The 22824-nt window shown below is 46.5% G+C and overlaps 1 long non-coding RNA gene across 1 annotated transcript; it reads left to right on the forward strand.

The window, feature by feature from the left end:
* The first annotated feature begins 8617 nt into the window (after positions 1-8617).
* On the forward strand, positions 8618-21777 carry LOC122489715. The gene is made up of 3 exons (XR_006298978.1): positions 8618-8771; positions 15366-15549; positions 21589-21777. It is a non-coding gene; the product is annotated as an uncharacterized LOC122489715 (long non-coding RNA).
* The last annotated feature ends 1047 nt before the right edge of the window (positions 21778-22824 follow it).

Here is a 22824-nt window from a genome sequence, read left to right on the forward strand (position 1 = left end):
AAAACCCCTCAGGGTTGAGAACCCTGATGCTAAGTGTCACCTGGAGCATTTGTAAAATATGTAGATGATCATGTCTCTTTTCCAGAAAATTCTATCTCACTAAATTAGGGTTGGAGCCCAGCAATTTGTGGTTTAAGGAGCAGTCCAGGTAAATTTCATCTTTTTCTTTTTAAGAGAGCGAGCGAGCAGGGGAGAGAGGCAGTGGGAAAGAGAGAGAGAGAGATAAAGAGAGAGAAGGGGAGAGTCTCCATGCTCAGCATGCAGCTGGATGAAGGGCTCCATTCCACCACCCTGAAGTCAGGACCTGGGCCAAAATCAAGAGTCAGATGCTCAACCAACTGAGCCACCCACGTGCCCCCAGGTAATTTTCATTTTAAGGCAAGTTTGGGAAATACTGGCAGACATCAGGATTTCAAAGACATTTCAGTAGGTCTTTAAATGTCAATTCATCAGAGTGTCTGAGTACTTCCATCGGTTAAGGTCAGACTCTTGATCTCGGCTCAGGTCAGGACCTCATGGTTTGTGAGATCGAGCCCCACATGGGGCTCTCCACACTGTCAGCAGGGAGACTGCTTGGGATTCTCTCTCTCTCTTTCTGCCCCTCCCCCACGCTCACTCGCATGCTCTCTCTGTCTCTCAAGGAAAAAAAAAATATCCAAGTGCCTGGGTGGCTCAGTCAGTTAAGCCTCTACCTCTTGATTTTGGCTCAGGTCATAAACTCGTGGTTGGTGGGTTCGAGACCCACCTCAGGCTCTGGGATTCTCTCTCTCTCCCTCTCTCTCTCTACCCCCACCCCCGCCAGCTCTCTCTAAATAAATAAACAAACTTAAAAATAGAAAAAGAATTAAAAACAAATTTAAAATGTCACTCCATCAGTGACGGTATGAAGACTGAAAGATTTCTGGCTCTGTCTCACGTGGATGAGGCTTAAAACTTTATTGGCACTGCTTCTGAGGGGAACAGGGCTGGAGTCGTTGGTTGCACTCACTAGCACACATCTCTAAAACCGTCCACTGATACTGCCTGATACCAAAACCCAATATTTTGGCAGTACTCATTTATCTGGAACGTTCTATATACTTTGGCCCAAACTGGAAGAGACCTCATGCCTTCTTAGTAAGGGTGGAAGGGGATCATGCAGGCCCCAGGGCAGCAGTGCTGGAGGCCAAGGACCTCCCCACCTCCACCTCCTCTTCCGGGGCCTCCTGACCGCCATCTGCCAGGGCACAGCATGCGCGCACGCGCGCGCACACACACAAACACACACGGAGTGGCAGAGCAGGTAATACGGTGAGGCTCTGGTCATGGCCTCGATTTCCCTGGACGTAGACTTATGAAGTGCCTAAGGTAAGGCAGACGTCTTGCCTGTCCCTGCCTCCAAAGAGGTCACTTGTGTTCCTCATCAGTTACCTCCTATCCTATCAAGGACTCTCTAGAGTCTTGGTCAGCGTGTTTCCGAGCTATTTCATAAGCACCATTTTGACCAACTCCATTTAATGTTTTCTGACTGTTGGATTTACTGACCTTACTCTAAATTTAGAAGGAAGTGCCTGATCTTTCACATACGAGGCATACAGTTTCATTCGTGCAACCAAGAAACATCTCTCCTTTGCAGCTTTCTTCTCTTTCCCCCTTCCTCATCCCAAGAAAAGTCCTGAATCTATTTGTGGACAGTGTTCCAGTTCTAGAATTTACCCTGCCAGAATAATCTTCCTAATGGGAAATCTAATGGGGCCTCCCACTGCCAGAGGAGACCACCCCATCTGCAGCTGGGGACAAGAGGCACTCCCAGCCCAGATGTCAAGAGACGCAGCAGATCAGGGCTTGATGTATATTCATTGCTTATTTAATATTCGAGCATCTTTTTCTAAAGATATTTCTATTGAACTCACTTGTGGTGTCACCATCTGGAAAACATCAAGCCTCACCCCACTGAGGTAAACCCCTATTGCGTATTTTTTCCCTTTTATGTGAGCCCAGTGGGCATGGAGCGTGTATCTCTGTGTTTAGCAGAGTTCCTTGCCAAGGCAGCTCTCAAACATATGATATTCTCTAAATAAATCAGTGTTGTAGAGACGCATTAACAACCCCTCCTAATTGACGCTAACAGAAAGTTTAAATTGGGCTCTAAGGAGCTCCCATGACTTCTTGATGTGAGGTCCTTTCACATTTTAAAGTGGTGGATTAGGATTTTAAGAGAGAAGAAGCTGTCCAAAAACTCATTTATTTCATGACAATCAATTTTTAAATTGGGCCAAATCTTCTTGCAAGGTCTAGAATAAGATATGTGTCTAAACCTACCAATAAAGGGTTTAGTTAACTCTCAAAGATACACAAAGATACACCAAGGGGCAAGCAGTGTGCTACAGACAACCAACGGGAATGGAAAAACCATCCCTGTCAGACAATAAGGATTGAGTAAGACGAAAATTTACATTTGGGTGGGGAGAAGAGTCTTATTTTGCTCAGCAGGTTTGCAGTCTTTGTGTTTTGAAATAAACTTAATTTTCATTGCTGGGTGTTCATAAACTTCTGGGGTGGGGAAGTGTCTCCGATATAATCCAGTCGGCCAATGAAAAGTGAGTCTTTATTTTTTTTTAAGTAAGCTCTAGGTCCAACATGGGGCTCAAATTCACGACCCTGTGATCAAGAGTCACATGCTCCCGGGGCGCCTAGGTGGCGCAGTCGTTTAAGCGTCCGACTTCAGCCAGGTCACGATCTCGCGGTCCGGGAGTTCGAGCCCCGCGTCAGGCTCTGGGCTGATGGCTCAGAGCCTGGAGCCTGTTTCCGATTCTGTGTCTCCCTCTCTCTCTGCCCCTCCCCCGCTCATGCTCTGTCTCTCTCTGTCCCAAAAATAAATAAACGTTGAAAAAAAAAAATTAAAAAAAAAAAAAGAGTCACATGCTCCCCTGACTAAGCCAGCCAGGCACTCCAAAAACGAGTCTTAATTTTTAAGTTTGTTGCAGGTAAAGTAAAAGTGAATACAATTTATTCATCCAAAAATTCACGAAACACTCGCTTATGTGCCATTGGTAATGAGGTTCCCAGAGAGAAGAAGACCACCCTCCCTCCCCCGCCCCGGCACACACTACCCAGCACTCAGAGTTCACCTCAGGTAGACACGATGTGGGGCAATGTGTTATGTCATACAATACTGTGTTTCAGGTTATTGCTCTAAAAAAGCATCCATTCATTTGGTGAGAAGCTCATTTTCCTCTATGCTTAATACGTACTGCAAAGAGGTAGTTTAAGGGGAAAAAAAAAAAGCGATTCTAAGTAAAAAGGACAAAAGTGAGTGATTTAGGAGGAAGGAGGAGACAGACTTGTCTTACTTTCGGCCTGAAATACCACGGAGAGGAAACTGGGAGATAGCCAGAAAGTAGCCTCCCCCTCACAAGGGTGATCCCCACACAGGCCTTCTCCTCCCCCTCTACCACCTTGAATTGCAAAAGGTAAATCCCCTGGTGGTGAGCATAGCAGATATGCTTGCCGCTTGCCGACTCAGAGCCCCGGCCAGGACAGGGCCAGTGAATGAATTTGCACACGGCACACTTCCGCTTTCACTCTCCTCGTATCACCTGCTCCCACGGGCTCCAGGTCCCCCCATGACGCTCCTTCCACATCAACACAGACCCATTATTGCCGGCACATTCCTCTTCTTGAGGCCATTTGGCGGTTCGTCTGTTACGGCACTTGGCAACAGTTTTCCATACAGCATGAAATCATATCAAAAGCCACTTTGTTGACATTAGGACTGAGGCTGTTTGAATCCAGATGTGATGTGATGTCATCTATTTGTCATATAGACATTGGGGGCTGAATTCTAATCGTTTGCCGGCCGTCTCTAAGATGATTCGACATAGCAAATGGAAACGTACTGGCCTAGCGCAGTTGGTTCTAGCACAGATTTTGAGGTTTCTGAAGAATGAAGCAAAAGAACGTTTCTCAAGAGAGAAGGGCCCCCACTGAGACTATCATATGCACTGCCCCTTTCCTTTAGCAAAAAGAGCTTTTGTTGGAAAATGGTAGGTGAGGGTCACCTGGGGTGGATCAGTCGGTTGGGTGTCTGACTTCAGCTCAGGTCATGATCTCACAGTACATGGGTTCGAGCCTTGCATGGGGCTCTGTGCTGACAGCTCGGAGCCTGGAGCCTGCTTTGGATTCTGCGTCTTCTTCTCTCTCTGCTCCTCCCCTGCTCGTGCCTCTGTCTTTCACTGTCTCTCTCAAAAAGAAAATACACGTTAAAAAAGAAGAAGAAGAAGAAAAAGAAAATAGTAGGTGAAATGAGATTTTTACCAAGTGGCTTTTGGAAGCCCTCTCTTTCTTCAGGAGCCCAACACTCAACCAACAATTCAGGGTTTGTAGGCACTGGGAAAGGCGTGGAGGATCGGAACAAAGAAGGGTCTGAGCCACATCTCTTCAGACAAGGACCTGGCAGACCAGGTGGGGTGCTAACAAGTCAGCAAGTCATGACCTCACAGTGTGGAAAGTGCTGGAACACAGGTCTGTACAAGTATGTTAAAGGGCCAGAGGAGGAGTTACTAGGACTGCCTGATAGTGAACAAGGAAGCCTCAGACATAAACTTTAAAAAAAAAAATTTTTTTAAACGTTTATTTATTTTTGAGACAATGCAAGAGACAGAGCATGAGTGGCAGAGGGACAGACAGAGGGAGACACAGAATCTGAGGTGGGCTCCAGGCTCCATGCTGTCAGCACAGAGCCTGATGCGGGGCTTGAACTCACGAACCGTGAGATCATGACCTGAGTCGAAGTTGGATGCTCAACTGACTGAGCCACCGAGGCGCCCCAGGGATAAACCTTTTATACAGTCACATTATGCTCTGCCCCTCAGCTATGGCTGCTTATTAGTTTCAAGGGGTTTTGTTTGTTTGGTTTTCGTTTTTGTTTTTATTGATTCTTTGAGATTTCCTACATAGACAGTTATGTCATCTGCAAACAAAGACAATTTTATTTTGTAGTGGGAGGTCTGAGAGGTGCATTTGCAAGGTCGCCTCTCCAAGATTTGAAGCAAAGAGAGAAGGCAGAGCCCCCCCCCCCCCCCCCCCCCCCCCCCCCCACCGTGGCATGAAGGAACTCAGCATGTCTGAATGAAGTCATCTGGTGTGGCTAGAGATTGGGCTAAGTGGTAGGAGGGACAAGAGATTAGATTAGTGTGAGGTGGGCCTCAGAGGACAGCCAGGGTCAGAATCTAGTGACAGGCCCTGTGGCCATGGAGAAATTTTTGGATCGTATCCTGAAGGCAAAGAAGCCCTACTGAGGAGTTTGAGAAGAAGGTCAGATGAGATCAGTTATGAGGAGATTCTGGCAGCAGTGTGGAAGACTGAGTGAGGGCAGGGCGGGGCGTGGGAGACAAGTAAGGAGAGCATGGCCTTGGTCTGATGACAGGTGATGGGGGCCCAATCCAGGCCGAAGGAGACCCAGGGGGACCAGATCCAGGAGTTCTATAGGAGGTAAGAGTCATGTGACTCGGGCACAGGACAGGAAAACAATAAAAAGCCCGAGACATTTCACTTGGGGGCCCAGTGGCAGGGGAACAATTCACAGAGAAAGGGAATTACAAGAGGGGAAAAAGTATAGAGGGGGAAATCAAGAGCGTGGTCAGTTTGGGACAGGTGGCTTCTGAGGTTCCTCTAACTCACTGGCATTTGGACACATGGGTCTGGGACTCAGAATCATTGCCCGGACTAAACAGAGAGGTTCTGCTGCATTTTTGAGGCTATAAGTTCACCCAGCCATAGAGTACAGCTTTAGAAGACAAGAAGGCCAAATACTGAACTCCAGAGAACTCAATGGCAGAGACAGGTGGAAGAGGAGGAGCCAGAAGAGATGACTGAGGAGTGGCCATGTCAGTGGGATGGAGAGCGCGGTGCCCTGAAAGCCAAGGACCCGGGGCGGGGGCAGGGGGAAGCTTCTGAGTGGAGTGTGGTCAGCGGTGTCAGATTCGGCTACAGGGGAGCCAGTTAGATGAGAGCTAGGAATGGTCTGTGGTCCCCCGTTTGTACAGTGTTATAGGTTGAACTGTGCTCCCAAGAAGAGATGTTGGAGTCTTACCTCCTGGACACTCAGAATGTGACCTTCTTTGGGAGCATGGCTGTTGCAGATATAAATAAGGCACAAATTAAGATGAAGTCATACTGGGGTAAGGTGAGTCCTTCGTCCAGTACGACTGGTGTCCCTGGAAGAAGAGAGGAGGCAGCTGTAGAGAGAAGGCAGTCATGTGCAGATAGCAGAGCTGCAGGCCAAGGATTTCTGGCCAACTCTCCGGCCAAGAAGAAGGCCAGGGACGCATCCTTCCCTGGATGCTTCAGAGAGAGGATGACCCTATTAACACCTTGATTCCAGACTTCTGGCCTCCAGAACTATAGAGAATACGTTTCCATTGTTGCAAGCCACCCCAGTTTGTGGTACTTTGTGATGGCAGCCCCGGGAAATTAATACACAGAGTAGAGTGGAAAAGCCTTTATTTTGCTGCAAGGGCAGACAGGTGAGTCTTCTTTAAGACTAGAGGGAAGGGAAATGTAGTGCAGAGCTAATATGTTTAGAGGTGAGAGTAATGAAGGGGGGGTGCGGAGAAAGTTGCAGCCTGTTGGCATCATTGGTTCTATGAATCCAGGGATGGGGATCATCTGCTGAGAGTGAAAGGGGATGAAGGAGATCACAACTTAGTTACCACTTGTATCAGTTCTCTATTGCTGCGTGACAAATTACCCCCACATTTAGCAATTCAAACAGCAAACGTTCATTGTCTCACATAATTGCTTTCTCAGAGTCAGGAACCTGGGACTGGCCCAACTGGGTGGTTCTGGCTCAAGATCTCTCATGGAGGTTGCAGTCAAGGTGTCAGCCAGGGCTGTGGTTTTCTGAAGTTTCAACTGGGGCTGGAGGATCTGCTTCCATAGTCGCTCATTCACAGGGACCTCTCTATGTGGCAGCCTGTTTCCCCTCTGGCAAGTGATCGGGAAAGAGACCAGGGCATAAACCACAGTGTCTTTTATGACCTAAGCTTGGCAGTCACACCCCATCACTTCTGCTGTGTTCTACTGCTTATACAGACCAGTTCTGATACAATGAAGGACAAACGACACAAGAGAACAAATACTGGGAGGCAGAGATCATTAGGAGCCATCTTGGAGGCTGGATACCACACCAGTCTTATGCTGGGGCCTCCCAAGTCTCGGACAGTTCTGGCATCTCTCCCTGAGTTTCATACATGCACCGGTAAGGTCTTCTGGCCATCAGCACCTCAAAGCACCCAAAGGTCCCACAAGCACCTCAAAGGTTGGCAACCTGTATAAAACTGAACTCTTCATTCCATTCCCAAAGCCAGATTCCTTCTCTAACACCCTCGTAGTCAGAAGCTCCAGCAGTGACTCAAACATTCAAGCTAGAAGTTGCAATCATCTATGACCTCTCTCCTTCGCCAACTCTTCCAATCCCAAACCATCACAAGTCCCATCAATTTTGCTTTCTAAGTATTTCTGGGATCTATTGCCTCCTCTCCATACTTACTTTCATAGTCCCAGCTAAGGAATTTATCTCTCACCTGGGTCACTGCAACAGCCTCCATACTATTGGACCAACATACAGCTGTTGAGAGCCACGCAGGTTCTAGGATTTACCCTACTTGTGAGCTAACAAGTTAGCTTGGATTCTAGCAGTTTCATGGATGCTGACAGAATACACAAGATTCCTGGGTCAGATGCACAGGACTTAATAACTCCCAGCATAGCAAGCAGCATTCATCTCAGTTCCCCTTGCCTCCCCAAGAACCAGAGGGGCAACATGGAGTGACCCAGGCAGATGCTACATATGCAGGGGGATTCTGTCCCAGTTGAGAAACCCTAAGCTTAGGGAAGCTGAACATTTTTTTATTTTTTTGAGAGAGTGAGAGAGAGAGAGCATGCGAGCAGGGGAGGGGCAGAGGGAGAGGAAGAGAGAGAATCCTAAGTAGGCTCTACACCCAGCGCAGAGCCTAACATGGGGCTTGATTTCATGACTGTGAGATCCTAACCTGAGCCAAAATTAAGGGTTGGATGCTTAAATGACTGAGCCACATAGTCGCCCCAAGGGAAGGTGAATCTTTTTATAGCAGGCTGTAAGCAAAGCTGCCTGCTCTTTGCTCCAGAGAGTCACTACGTCTATCTTCCAAGTTTGCTTGGGAAGCTAGGATTCTTGGAACAAACATCCTTGAAAGAACAAAAGGGCAGTTAGTACTTCATTTGCAATACGTGCAACAAAAGTGAGAAACTCACACTGTCTCCCAACAACAGCCAAAATCCGAATCAGGCCATTCGAGGGTTTCCTATACCTACAGAATAAAATCAAATCTCTACAAAAACAACACTGTCCACCTCTACCAGCCTCGTTCCTCGGATTCCCTACCTTACAACATGAGCCGGAAATAACGCACGGCCCCTCCAACTGTGTTTGTGTGTGTTACTTCTTGCCTCTAGGTCTTTGCCTGGGTGACCTTCTTTGCCGGAATTTCCTCCTCCCTTCCCCAGAAATCACTCATGTGATGTTCTGTGAAGGAACCTCTGAGACTCACATGCATTTTGGGTGTTGCTGGGTTAATGTTTGTCTATGGGGACAGGGGTCAGCAAATCCTCACTTTTTACTGGACTCACTTGCCACTTGCAACCGTTTTCTTCTTTCTCTAAATGGAACTACCCGTTAGGGGATGAAGTCACCGCATGTTCCAGTGAGACGAGTCTCCAGGATTTTCCGGCAACTTCGGTGGCAGTGTCAGGTAAATCCCTCATTTCTAGTCTCACTCCTGCTTCTCCTTGGCCTCTTGGCTGCACTGTCCCCACAGTCCGGCTGAAACAGCTCCTTTCAGGTTCTGGGTCTGGTTGTTTTCACTCAAAGCCAAATACACATTTTCAGTTACAAAATAACTCTTCATGCCATAGCTTTGTACACCTCCAACCGGAGGCCTGCTGCACGGCCACAAGGAGCAGAAGAAGTAAGGTTGAGAACCGTGGCCCACGGCACCATCTAGTTCACAAAAATGCAAACAAAGCTGCATAGAATGTGTTAGAAAAATAGCGTCGCTTTGGGACAGCTTTGAGAGACACTGCAAGAAAACTATTCATTCATTCCAGAAATGAACTCTGGTGGTCACTGGACCATGTTTCAGGAATCCGTCGGCTTCCAGAGAATTCTTAGGAGTGGTGCCCAACCAACACGGACTTCATCTAACTCCTTTCTTGTATTGCCCCCGTTCGTTTTGTTTTTGCTTTTCTCTGAAATGAAGTTAATAGCATGAATCACCAACCCGGCTTTGAGGAAAGAAAACCAACAAGGAGTGATAGCATAAGGCTTATAACACACTGCTAGAGCGCGAACGAAAAACGTTGTATGAGATCATGTCCTCGTGGGTGAACTAAAAAGGTACAATCTTCCCATTTGGCGTTGTCTCTTTGGTTGTGCCAGTGTCACCTTCTGAGGTGTCTGCCCAGCTGACAATGACCTCTTTTTACTGAGATCTATGGAGTTGGGCCTTTGACAACCATATTTATGGAACATGATTCTGGCTCCCATCTCCCACCCGACAGGGATCTTCTTCATTCCCTCACATATCCCAAGCACCTACAACAGTGACTAGAACATAGTTAGTGTTCAATAAATATTTGCCTAATTGATGAGCATGAGAATTGAGACTAAATGGAACGGTCCCTCCTGTGCTTGAGGCTGGAACTGTATGTAACCTGTGGATTCTGGAGCTGTAGGCATCGTAGGGGCTGAAGGGCAGGGGAAGGTGGAGATGACTGACACTTGGAGAGACGTCTGGAGGGTGAGGCTTTGGGCTGGCTCCCAACAATTCCCTAATTCCTGCTACGAGGCCATTCTAAGGCCAAGATACAAGCCACTAGCTTTGAATAAATTCCTTTGTCTATGCTTAAACTAGCCCCAGGGCGTGAGCCCAACACAATGTAGGAAATCTGGAAGCTGACCTGGCAAAATAGAGGTGTGATTAGCGGAAAAAGTTGGTCCCCCAGTACCAGAAGCCCTAGAGTTAAGATGGGTTGTGGCCTCTGGAAAATTCTCAGTGAGCTCGCACAGCGCACTCCTTTCTCTCCCACCCTTCGGAACTCACGGGCGTGTTCTGACAATAACACAAGGACACTGGCTTAACACGGTGAGACGTGAAATGGTTAAGCAATAACACACCAGTTTTCACAGAGATATTTGATAACGTTATACAGAACATACTGTGAAGCCCATACTGGAGCTCTCCAAGCATGGTCTCAAGTGGAATTCTTTTTTCCCTCTCACCACAAAGCGGAGGCAAGTAAACACCATTTCTCATGGCCACAGCTCCATGGAGACACTAAGACAGGCACAGCACGTTCGGCACGGAAAGTGAGACAAGAAGCTGCAAAACCCCACATACAGCAAGTGGTCCTGCTCATTGGTATTTGGTGCCAGGCCCCTCCGCAAAGTACATCGGAAGTGGAGGAAACTTCCTAGGTTCTTGGCAATTAGGGATTAATTTACAGAGATACAGCTGATGAAGTTCTGGTATTGCAACCCTGAACTTTGAGCGTTACAAGATGACTCCTAATTTTCCGCAGTTAACACGAAATATGCCATTAAAAGGAAACACACACGCTGGTGCGGAACACAAAGAATTCGGATGACAAAAGAAAATCCCAGACCCACTGAGGACCAAGACCTTTCCCTTAGCCACACCCGGCTTAGTATTTCACCAGCGCTAATGAGCAGCCATATGACGTATTAGTGGCCGGTTTCACCCAGTTACACTGTGGTACAAAACACCTCCTCGGGCTCCAGGAGGTAAAGCAGGTTGGGTTTATTTCTCACTCCTGGAACCTGCGGGTTCCGCCGTCTGTCTTTCCCCGCGGGTGCAGACTAAAGGAGCACTTCCTGGGTGGGACTGGCGGAGGGAAGAGAGAGGGCAGAACCACACGGTGGCTTGTAAAGCTTCTGCTCACAATAGCACCCACCACTTCCACCCACACATGGCAACCGCCTCCTGCAATGGGGCAGGAAGTTCAATCTCCCAGGGACGAACACTAGGGTGGGGCTGAGTCAGGAGGGGCCTTGAAGATGTTGACAGTAATTACAATATAGCTCAGCAGGGATTAGGTGTGTTTCCAGGACCACTTTATTAATGGCACTTTATTAATGGCAGTCTGATCTAGATAATTACGCTTATGTTAATTGTAAACAGTTTACAGACTCAACGCATAATGTGGGCTTGGTCATCTCTAATGACTTTGAGGCTCCCCAAAGCGTGTGTATTAAAGACTCCCTCAGCTGTTAACAGAAACCACTGGAAAGGCCGGGTGAACCCCAAACTGCAGGCACAATTCTGATAGTGGGCAAATGGCTTCCCTGGGAGCATTTCTCAAGGTGTGGTTCATGTTCCTCCTGCAGCAGAAGGCCTTGGAGTGCAAGTTCAACATGCAGACGTTTGGGCTCCAAAGGGAATCTGAGTTTCTAGGGGCAAGGCCTGGGAATCTGCATTTAAGCCACATTCCAGGTGATTCTGATGTAGACCACCTAGTGAGAATTGCCAGCTCAGAAAATCTGCCCTTACCTGTGCTCCCTCCTGTCAGAGAGCATTAGGCTGGACGCGGGCGTCATCATCAATTGCTGTCCCGGTGTCCGTCACGTGCGGGGGTCCAGCCAGGACTAGGAATTTCCTGGGAAGTCAGAGAGCAGGAGGCACTTTTTATGGAGGGGCTTTTAATGAGGGCCCCTACCCTTCCTTCATATACATTACAGTTTATACAGTTCACTATTTTTCTCATAAATCAACATCTGCGAGTCATTTTGTTATTTGTCTATTTTTAGAAATGAAATGTGACTATATTAAACAATGTTCTCATAAAAAACCCTCTTGTAGTAGTCACAATTGTTTGAAAACGTATATTTTAACTGCTTTTCCTCAACAGTGCACATTTGGAACAAAATCTGTGATGAAAGCTTAACCGTTAAGTTTCCAACCTGATTTTTGTGAGGTGGGCATGTTGTTAAATATTTCAGTTATCGATCCCTAAGATGAAAAGTAAAATTTCTAAGTTTATATTCTGGCTCTGCCTGTGACTTTCCTGGGTTTTTTCAAAGAGAAAGAGACAGCAGTGTTCCATGTGGGATGATTTTGTTTCAGAGTTCTGTTGCAGTGACCTCTGCTCCTGCCTGGGTCATTAAATTCAATACACTTCTTCCAACTGAAAGTTTCCTGGCCTCCTTGTGCCTCAACTAGGCCTGGTCGAGCACTCTAGTAACATAGGCTGCCCCAAAGCTGCCAGCTCGTTTTAGGACAGTCCAGCTTGCAAGGAATTTTGCTAGGCTGGTCTGCTTCCCTGTGGACTTTGGGGTCATCACTGTGCTCTGGAAGAGGGGACGTTTGGGCACAAATCCCTTCAAGGTCTATTCCGTTGTTCAACCCACACCGGATATATGAATTGCTTTACAAACTTGGTTAAGCAAGAAAGTTCATGACACGGAGATCTCAAACGTTATTTTCAAGTCATTTCTGCCTTTTTGAAGCCACGTCTATTGTCAAAGTGAGGAAGTCGATTTGTTACAAAATTCAGTTGAAAGAAGTGAGAGAGAAAAAGAAGGAAGGGAAGGAAAGATATTTTTTGTACTAATTAAACTTCACTGAAAAAGAAAACAATACCAAACAAATGCACTCAAATGCTTTCTAAAGTATCAGTTTTAAAGGCCTTTCTTTGCAGGCTAATGACAAGCACAATACAGGCAGACATACTAGTTTAGCATAATTGGCTGATTTTATACAGCGCTTAGATCTTTGAGTTCACAAGCATATTATTAAATCATAGACAATATCTAATACAACTGTTTCTACAGAACTAGGAAGTAAATTTCTAAGAAACAAAGATTTTATAGACCCCATGTTTTATACCCAATTCCATCAAGGGAAGGAGAAGGGAGGGACAGAAAGAAGAAGAAAGAAAAGAACAAAGGAAGGAAGAAAAGGAAGGAAGGAAGGATAAAAGGAAGGAGGGAAGGAGGGAAGGAAGGAGGAAGGGGGGAAGGAAGGAACGAAGGAAGGAATCCTGCTTTGTCCACTTTGCCTCCATGTTGTTTCTGCTCTGCTGACCTGGCCTCATAGCACCTATCAACTGAACCCAAATATTCACAGTTCTGTGTCTCTCCAATGATGGGTTCTCTTTCCTACGGCTCCTAAATTCTGCAACTTGAACACAGCCAGATACATCTCATAAGATGAAAACCATCATGCCCAACAAACTTCTGGATCTCCAGGAAGGTGGCACCAAAAAGGACAGAGGGTGGCGTGAAGTCTAAACTCAACCATCATTGTCATGAAATTGTCATGAGCCTCACTTGCCAGAAAGGATGTGCTCCCTTTCATACTGATCGAAAAACAACAGTTCGTTAACATGGCATCACAACGAACCATGTGTGTGTGGTGGGGGGGGGGCGGGGGGGGGGGGAGGGCAGACACTTTGCCAATGGTTTCATTTTCAGCAAATGTAGATTTAATTTAGTTTCTTGAAATGAGAATGTTTCAATATTGCCTTATGAAAGTACTCCATTCTGGTTCTCGGGCAGAGTATCAGTTCAGAAAAGCTGCCAGTGTCTCTTGCATTCCTGGTTTTGTCTGTAATTTCTAAAGACTAGTAAGTAGACATGGCACTTTACAAATACACAAAGACAAGGGCCTGGCCTTCGGTCAGAAAAACACAACCCAAATGAAAATAATCCAAGCAGAAGCAGTAACAGACAGTTTGGGGGGAGGGCACTGGCTCTGGAAAGCTAAGTTTAAAGTATTTCTGTTTTTGTTTTTGTTTTGAAACGGGAGTGATTTGAAGGGAAAGGGGGCGGTCACGTCCGAGGTTTGCTCTGTGTTTAATCGACATGGGCTCGTGGTCTCGGATGGTCACTCAATTCAAAAGCACAGTTGTTCATACCGACCCTCCCCCCCCCCCCCCCCCCGCAAAGAAACTGCTTTCTATGGCAGACAACTTCTTTTTTCCAATGGCTTTGTGGCTGACCTCAGCTCCCCAGACAAGTGTAGGCTTTAATAAGATAATTGCTTTCCGAGGCATTATGCCTCCTTTGTAGAAAAGCTTTTTGAACACAGAGCACACCTCGATTGGGAAGAGACCACACCTGAAGTCACAGCCCTAATTGATTGCTTTATTTGCCTTCATCAGAAAGCTCTAGCGACTGCATCAAGCAAAAGTCAGGCATATTGAACTTCCTAGAAACAAGCCAGTTCCCCGGCACTGTGGCATAGTCACTTAATCCAAGACATATTTTTATGCAAACCTCAAGTTATAACCCACATATGGTGGCAGATCATTATCCTAAGACTCTAAATTGAACCAGTTATATAGTTGGAGGGGGATCTATCATAATCTGGAAAACTTTTCTTTTTACTGGTCTATTTTAACAAGTGTAAGGAGGAAATAAAACTCAAAAAGCATAAACTGTTTTACATTTTGAATTGAACTTTGAAAAAAATGGAAATACTCCAAAATAAAGACATACTGGCAAAGGGAGAGGGAAAGATATAGACAGAAATAAAGGAGACAATGTGGAAATATAAAGGTCTGTTACTGCTTTTACATTTCCTGATTTAGTTAAGTTAAGACGGCAGGATACACAATTATATAGAGATACTATCCCTAATGAAAGGGGGGGGGGAGAGAGAGAGAGAGAGAGAGCACCAGAGAGAGCCAGAGACCCAGAAAGAGAAATGCAAAAGACATAAATGAAATGGATCAAAATAGACTCCAGTGACTAGCCCTGGGAACTGGAATCAGAGATAACTTTCATTCTGTTTGGGGGCCTTTTTGTGATTTCCAGGCTCCTTCCAATGAGCATGTTTCTCTTTAATGTAAAAAATAATAATAATAATAATAATCAATAAAATATGTTTAAAAAATTGCTTCTGATTCAAGATACAAAGATCTTGAACTCCATATCTGAAGACATAAGCTGACAGACTTCAGGGTTATTAAAAGTGGAGTTTCTCTTTGTGCTAGTAGATCCCTGGGGCCCAAAGGATCAGGGAGCACACACACACTCCCACACATTTTGTATACAGCTCACAGGGAGGAATAAAGACTTCTCCATCCTAAACATATTTTCACAGTTCCAATGCCCCAGGCTGCAGTAACGGATGACAAAATAAGGGGCTCTTTACTGCTGACTTATGGCAAATTATTACTTTGTCATCAGTGGACACTGTCTACAAGGTCAATTCCAACTGTCACGGTACATTGCTTTATACCTTATGTGTGCTACCCAATGTGAGCCTAACCCAGTGGAAGCTGATGTGCTAGGTTGCTGGCTTTCATTGTATCGGTTGTTTCAGGAGCCGTGATCTCCAGATTCTGGGCCATTCTCACGCCTGGAAGAGGGAGAGCTGGGAGAGCATCCAGAAATTTGCTCCAGGCATCTTGTTCCATCCACATCAGGAAGCTGGCTGCACAAGGTCTTCTCTGCAGACGTTTCTGTTTCCTTGGCATGTGTCCTTTGGATCGCTTTGTGGGTAAAAGGTACCCTTGGAGGCAGCCTCCAGATAGTTATCCTGACCCGCTGCCTAAAACTGTGTGCTGCATTTGTTCCTCTATTTGAAGACCCTTGAAGCAGAGGTTTAGTTAGGTGACCAAGATCCTTTCCACAGAAATGCAAATGCCTCAAATAGGGTTACGAGCCATCTGCCATTCTGACCTGAGCACAAATTTGTTCAATCAGGTGTCTAATACCTAAACAGCTAGATTGAGGAGTGAGAATTGTGATGATCTGTAAAGGGAGCAAAGTGGCAGGGAGGGCTAGAAGGACGCAGCTTGAAGATTAAGGAAGCAGGTGGGCATTCTGGGGGTGAAGAAAGAGGCAGGCTTAGGGAACTAAAGAGCAACTCCCCCCTCGCCTCAAACCTCGAGACCACCTTCCTCCTTCCACTTAGCTTTCTTTCAGCTGTTCACTACTATTCCCGCACTACACGCTGCCCCTGCCCCTGCGGCCGCCTGAACCCTGCCCACCCAGTCTACCCTCGTCTCCCACTGCCCTTCCATCTGGTGCCAAGTCTTCTGCCTGCTGGATCCCACCTCCACTGCCTTCCGAGCAACCTCAGTCTAGCCCGAGCGACATTGTGACAAAATGCAATGGAGACATTGGTTGTTGGCTTATTTGACCTTTCTAAAGCCCTTGACCCTAGTGAGCTCTTTCTGCTTTCTTGGATCTTTTTTCTTGGCTTCTTTGGTCCTACTCTCCTTGGGTGACTGGCTCCCTTCTCACTAGCCTCATGCAGATGCCTCCCATGTCTGTACTCTAAGCCCAGACCGCCCTCCTGAGCTGCATATCCCTACCCAACTCTCTACACAACAACCTACATCTCACAGACCTGTCAGTCAACATTTCCAAAATGGAAGCCATCACATTCTCCCCCTACCCCCATCAGCCTGCTGTCTCACATACTGTGGACTCTGTCTACACAGATGCCTCTGATTGGAGAGGGCTTCTTTCCCCCTTGACCCTCTGATCCCCCTCACTTAGCTAACCATTATTCACCCTTTAGGTCTCATGTTAGATGTCACCTCTTCTGGGAAGCCTTCCTTCATACCTCAAGTCTGAGTCAGGGGCTCCTATGATTTCAGAAGCTCCCACTTATAATTCTTTATTAAATCATCCATCTTCCCCATTAAAATATTTGCTCCCTAAGGGCAGGGATCTTTCAGTCTTGCCCATGACAACCCTTCACCCCAGCATGATGTCTGGCACACAGGATACTCAATAAAAATGCATTTAGGGGCGCGTGGGTGGCGCAGTCGGTTAAGCGTCCAACTTCAGCCAGGTCACGATCTCGCGGTCCGTGAGTTTGAGCCCCGCGTCGGGCTCTGGGCTGATGGCTCAGAGCCTGGAGCCTGTTTCCAATTCTGTGTCTCCCTCTCTCTCTGCCCCTCCCCCGTTCATGCTCTGTCTCTCTCTGTCCCCAAAATAAATAAAAAACGTTGAAAAAAAAAATGCATTTATTTGAGGGGCGCCTGGGTGGCTCAGTCAGTTAGGTGTCAAACTTTAGCTCAGGTCATGATCTCACACTTCGTGGGTTTGAGCCCTACGTCGGGCTCTGCACTGACAGCTCAGAACCTGGAGTCTGCTTCAGATTATGTGTCTCCCTCTCTCTCTCTGCCCCTTCCCTGCTTGTACTCTCTCAAAAATAAATAAATAAACATTTTTTAAAAACGCATTTTCTTGAGGAAATGAAACATCCATTTCCAACACTCAGGCACCCAGCAAAGGTGGAAGTGTCACTTTTCTCTGCCTAGTCTCCTGTCCCCATAATTCCTGTTCAGAAGGTTGGGGCTCCATTACCCAGGTGAGCATCCTTTGACCTGCTCTTTAGCTTAATCATGGGCTGTGTAGCCTTATGTGTGCCCATCCCACATTTTTTCCACCATGTATGACAATTTTTTTTGTCTATGAGAAAATGTATTCTTAGTTCCTAACGCTGGCTTCAAATGAGCTTTTGTACTAAGTTGAGTACTATCTCCACCACATGTAAATATGGATCACTCAGTGCAAACACATTCTATGTTGGTTTTTCCAAGTAAAATAAATAACCTTGCCACAGGATAATTCTTAAAAGCAATTTGGTTTATGTCTTAGTCTTTGTTTTCCTTTTTGGAGTCCAACTCTGCTGAAGCAAAAATGCTCCATTCCAATAGGGTCATTTCAAAAATTCATTTTTAAAGTTCCAAATGCTCCATAGTTTTTCCTTTTGCTTTGGCTGGTTAGGAGGATTTTATAGGTCCAAATACATATACTTCTACGCTGTAATTAATGCTTATGGCTACATTATGAGAGAAAAAAATAGTTTATTAAGTTTATACAAATGAGTCATATGATTTCCCCAACTGTAGCCACAACACACAGCATCCTGAACTACAGGCCATCTGTGTGTCTCTTTCAAAAGGTTGGATATGGCATTTTAGCAGCAAATTTGAAAATAACAGAGCCACACTCACCACCATGTTGGCAAAAGATCTGTCCTGAGCCCTTTCTTTCTCAGCTGCTATATCAAAGAACAGCAGCTGCATAGGAGATCCTGTTAAGCATACCTTTTAAACCTATGAGGGGGACAGGGAGATATCATGGCAACTCTTTGGCCAAAGAAAGGTATTCCTTGTGGGAATAATAAGAGAAGTGTAAAGAAAATGGAGGGAGTCAGTGGTCTGCGAAGAGACAGATTCTGGCTCTCTTTGCAGCCATTGGGTAAGATTTGCTCTTGGCATCACATGAACGCCCCTCCTCCCAACAGAGCTTTCAAGAAAGCACCTCATCACGCTGCTCAGATAACCATGGCCTGTTAGCCTCAACTTGGAGAATGCTTTCGAAGCACTTTTGCTTTCTCTCTCACTTTTCGTGTTCATTTTGCAAGAGTGTGCTCTTGACCTGGATTTGCTTTTCATCTTCATTTTGTTCTCTGGGGTAGACAACTATATGGACTATAGGTCAAAGGCCAGGACCCTGTCTTATTTCTCCATGTCCCTGCGATTTCTCCCCTCTATCCTCTGTGGATCCCAACTGAAGATTTCTCTTTAAATCTCCGATTGATCACGATGATGAAAGAGGGCTTCCAGTTCCCTTTATTCAACTGAGGATTTCCTGTTTTGTCTTCTGTGGCCCCCTGTATCATGCTGAATGTAGTGAGTGTCCCATCACTATTGAAATCAGTGCTACTTGGTGCGGTTCAGGGATCAGCTGCATTAGGCTTACTTGAGAGCTTGCAAGAAATGAACATTCTCAGGTCTCTTACTAAACCTACTAAATCAGAATCCCTGAGTGGGGGAGGGGCCAGAAATCTGGAGGTTGACCAGCTCTCCAGGGGATTCCTACACTGTGAGAACCACTGTCTCAACTGCTAGCTGAATGAAAGAAGGGGCAGTGGTGGGGGATTATTTGTGCTCTTTGTAGTTCCCAACGGAGAGGGAATCAAATACCCAGGTAACAAGGTTCTCCTGGCCGAAGAGACAGCAAGTCTGCCTGAAGTCCTACACAGATAATTATTCAAAATCAGCAGCGAGGACTAAGGACCAAGCTTTACCCACTGGGAGCTTTCTCTTAAAAGTCCCCAAGTTTCTGTTCTTTCCCCCCACGGCGCCCCCAGCCCCATAACCACTTTGCAGCAACCAGTCTGATGTGCTCACTGCCTGTCTAGGCCACAGCTTCACCTTTGCCTGTACCCATTTGTAGGTTCCTGAATCTCCAGCAATCTAGAAATGACCAGCACCCCCTTCCAAGGCTGGGCTCTGCCAGTGAACAGTGGATACGTGCAAAGTTTCATTAACCACCAGCCCCCCCAACCTCTTCTGCCCACTGCTGCCCATGGCCTGAGGAATCCTGTCTTGGTGACTGCCTGACCCAGAGCTGGGCACGCAGCCACCAAAACTCAGAAAGCAATAGGCCCCTTCCGCAGTCTCTGCTCTAACAATTTTCAAACTGTTTAGAACACCTCCACAGAAAATAAGAGCAGTGTTTTATTCCTGTGGATGCATTTTGAAGTTAAAAAGAACTTAAATTATAGGCTATCCCGTGAGTATAATAAGGCTATTTTAACCACCCCCCCAAACTGAACTTAGGTGGATAGGATCAGTCAGGTCTGCCTCTGCACCTAGTCTCTCTCTGGACTAGTTGGTTGCACAATATTGAGAAGAAAAAATGTGCACTCAGATAAGTAGTTGCACATGGTAACAATTGGGTGTGGCTTTTTTTTTTAAAGATAACTTTCTTTGCAACCTCGGGGTACTGTTCGATTAGATAGATGGCAAGACAGCTTTATTACAAGGTTTCCCCGCAAAGAGGTGTTTATATGGCCTCATAATGAACACGTCGGCAGTCTTTAGCGGGTTAAAATTTGGCACATGTCATATTTGATTGTGTCTGTTTTTTTATATACAGTTGGAAAAACACTTTAATGAAATTTAAATCAAATGTCTGGAAACTCTAAAAGCCTTTGCAGCCCTCAGGGCTCTATGCAACTCGAATCACTTCACAGATGACAGACCAAGATGAAGTCACTTACTCAGGTCTGATGGCTTTTTTGGTGTCAGGGCCGGCTGCATCTCAGGTCGCCTGACTCCTGCGTGCCCGTGGACATCCGAGACCCCATGCAGACGCCGAGCGCCTTGTGCTCTGGGCCGAATCTTCCAGAGCGGGAGCTCTGTTTATCCTGCTTAAATGAATTACAGAATGGAATTTCCCCAGAGCCATCTCTCATCTGCAGCCGGAGGGTGCCGGGCCGGGAGGGCTGCACAGGAATGAAGATCCTGCTACGCGACTCTGCCTCTTCCTGGTGTCTGACCATGAGCCGGCACACGCAGTCCTCTTAAAATAACACGGTTTTCCTTTCCGGCAGCCCGGGTTTGGCGCGCTCACGGAGCTCTGCTCGGCTATGCTTTCATCAGGCCGCGTCCCAGAAAGCACTTGCTCATTTAGATGAAGGGCATCTGGCACGTGCTCAATTTAGCTAACAAAGATATCATTCCAGCAATGAGGGGGGAAGGGCAGGGAGACAGGGCAGAAAGATGGCGCGGGGGGGGGGGGGGGAGGCGGAGGGTGTGGCTGGGAGGAAAAGCAGATCCATCCTGGCATCCACGGCTCGTCTCGGAGACCACAGGCTGCATCGCACAGACCCTTTCCCCCAGGAGCTCGCTGGTCTGAGAATAGCAACCCGGGGAGCAAGCCTTAACAGGGTGAGGGCAGAGGGTTCTTGAAGATGGGACTGCTCTAGCAGGGTCGCCGCCTGATGGAAGGAAGGTCGCAAACCCTTTTCTGTACTTCGGCAGCCTGTGGCTTCTCTTCCCGAGAACTTGCCACAGCCTGTGATGGGGGGATCGCCCTCTGCTCAGAGCTGAAACTCTGCCCACGTCCACACAGCTTTGGAGATTAAACACGTTTCAGGCATGTCTGTCATCAGGAGAGAGAAATTCAGCCACGCAGGCCCCAGACCACTCACCCAATAAAGCCCCTCGGGTCTCCTAGCAACTTGCGGAGCTTGGATTTTTCCAACTACTTTTGCAAGGTGGAATTTAATTTTAAAAAATAGGAGGCCCTGTCGGTAAGACCAAAAGGGCTGGAACACAGAGGTTTAGAGGACGTGGATCCCTCTAAGTGCCCCCCATTTTATGAGGAAAACTAGCCCGGGGCTGATGGTGATTTATTCTTTACTTCCTGTTAGAATTAGAATCAAATGGATTGCTTTAATATTTTTGTCTCTCACAAAGAAAAGTAATAAGTCTAAGAAGGCTGCATGCTGCTATGTTCAAGCCTAACCTTTCTCACATAATCACCCCACAGAAGATACTGCTGGTTGCTTCCCCAGTATAGGTTCTCTGCTCCCTTGCCAGAAGAAATGACTGGCAATGTGCTCAGGTGAAAATACTCACATCCCCAGACTCCTCTACACATTGGAGCAGCCGTGTCACCCAATTTGGCCTAATGACCTGTAAGCAAAGTCTACAGGATGGGGGCTTCTGATGAAAATAGACTCGGATAATATGGGAATTTTGCATGTCTTTTTCTCTTCTTCTTGGTAGGAATGATGGCTGGAGGCTGGGCAGCCACTCTGCAACCATGAGGATGAAACCCACACACGATGAATGGTGGAATAAACAGCCAAAGGTCCGGAGGTCCTTGATGCCTACCTTCAACATTTGTAACAGCTCTTCATGGCTTGTCTCAAAACTTCTCCTTAACTAAGCAAAATAAAATCCACTTGGTTAAGACTTTGTGTTTTGATTTCTCTTACATGCAGCGAAACGCACTTCTAACCAATACTCTTTCAAAGCACAATCTTCGCACCATCACAAGGAATGCTCCTGTCCGGCTCGTAGAACAAGATTCTCTTTCCTCATTTCACAACATGAGGGAATTGAGGCAGGTGGGAAATCACAAAGTGAGCAACTTCCCTTTTACCAAATCAAATTCTGCCTCTCAGCCCTTAGCTTCTGAAACCTCTCAGCAGTGTTTGAGCCTCTGGCTACTTCCTCTCCCTTGAAATTTTCTCCGTCTTTACTTCTGTGATACTGTGTCTCCATGCTTTGTTGGCCCACTTTCTAGGGTATCTGAAAGGCTATATAAGATTTTAACAGGGCACAGGTGGTGGAGCTAAGGGTTTAAAATCCTTAGGTCGAATGTAAAACTAACCCTTTAATCCCTAAGGGTTGAATCAATGGAGTTTCAGTCATTTCCAAATTATTTTCCCATGTTTACTCTATGGGTACTTAACTGTCCTTTAGATAGTAGGTCATTTATTCGTTCAGTGAGTTTTTATTATGTGACTGCTGTGTGCCAGGTCTGTGAAAAGTAGTGTAAAAACAAACCCTAAGGGTAAGGAGTTCTCATCTGAAACAAACTGGGTAAACATGATTTCATTTTCAAACTGATAGAGGAAGGACATCATTTGCATACTCACACTGAAAGGATTATTTCCGGGTCGAACACAATATGTGTTAGGCAGCAGCTCCCTCTGGCATCCTTCCTCCTGAGAGGGAGGGCATTACACCCAGGCCCAGACTGATAGCTCCTCACAGCCCCTAGAGGGGGTTCTGGGGGTTCTGCTCCCGAATCTGCTGAATCTGTCTTCTCTGGGCAGTCTGTGAGATGACATCCCCAGAACGTTTCCCGGCTTCTCTGATTAAACCCAAGCACTCCAAAGTGAAATGTTTAGGGAAAACAAAAACAAAACCAAAAACAACCCAACCTACAAATGTAAGGAATTGCTCATATAACCTTGCTCCTTTCAGAGCCTGGACCTCTCACCCTTGTTCTCT

The sequence above is a fragment of the Prionailurus bengalensis genome, chromosome A1 (genome assembly GCF_016509475.1).
Source record: "Prionailurus bengalensis isolate Pbe53 chromosome A1, Fcat_Pben_1.1_paternal_pri, whole genome shotgun sequence".
Classification (NCBI taxonomy): Eukaryota; Metazoa; Chordata; class Mammalia; order Carnivora; family Felidae; genus Prionailurus; species Prionailurus bengalensis.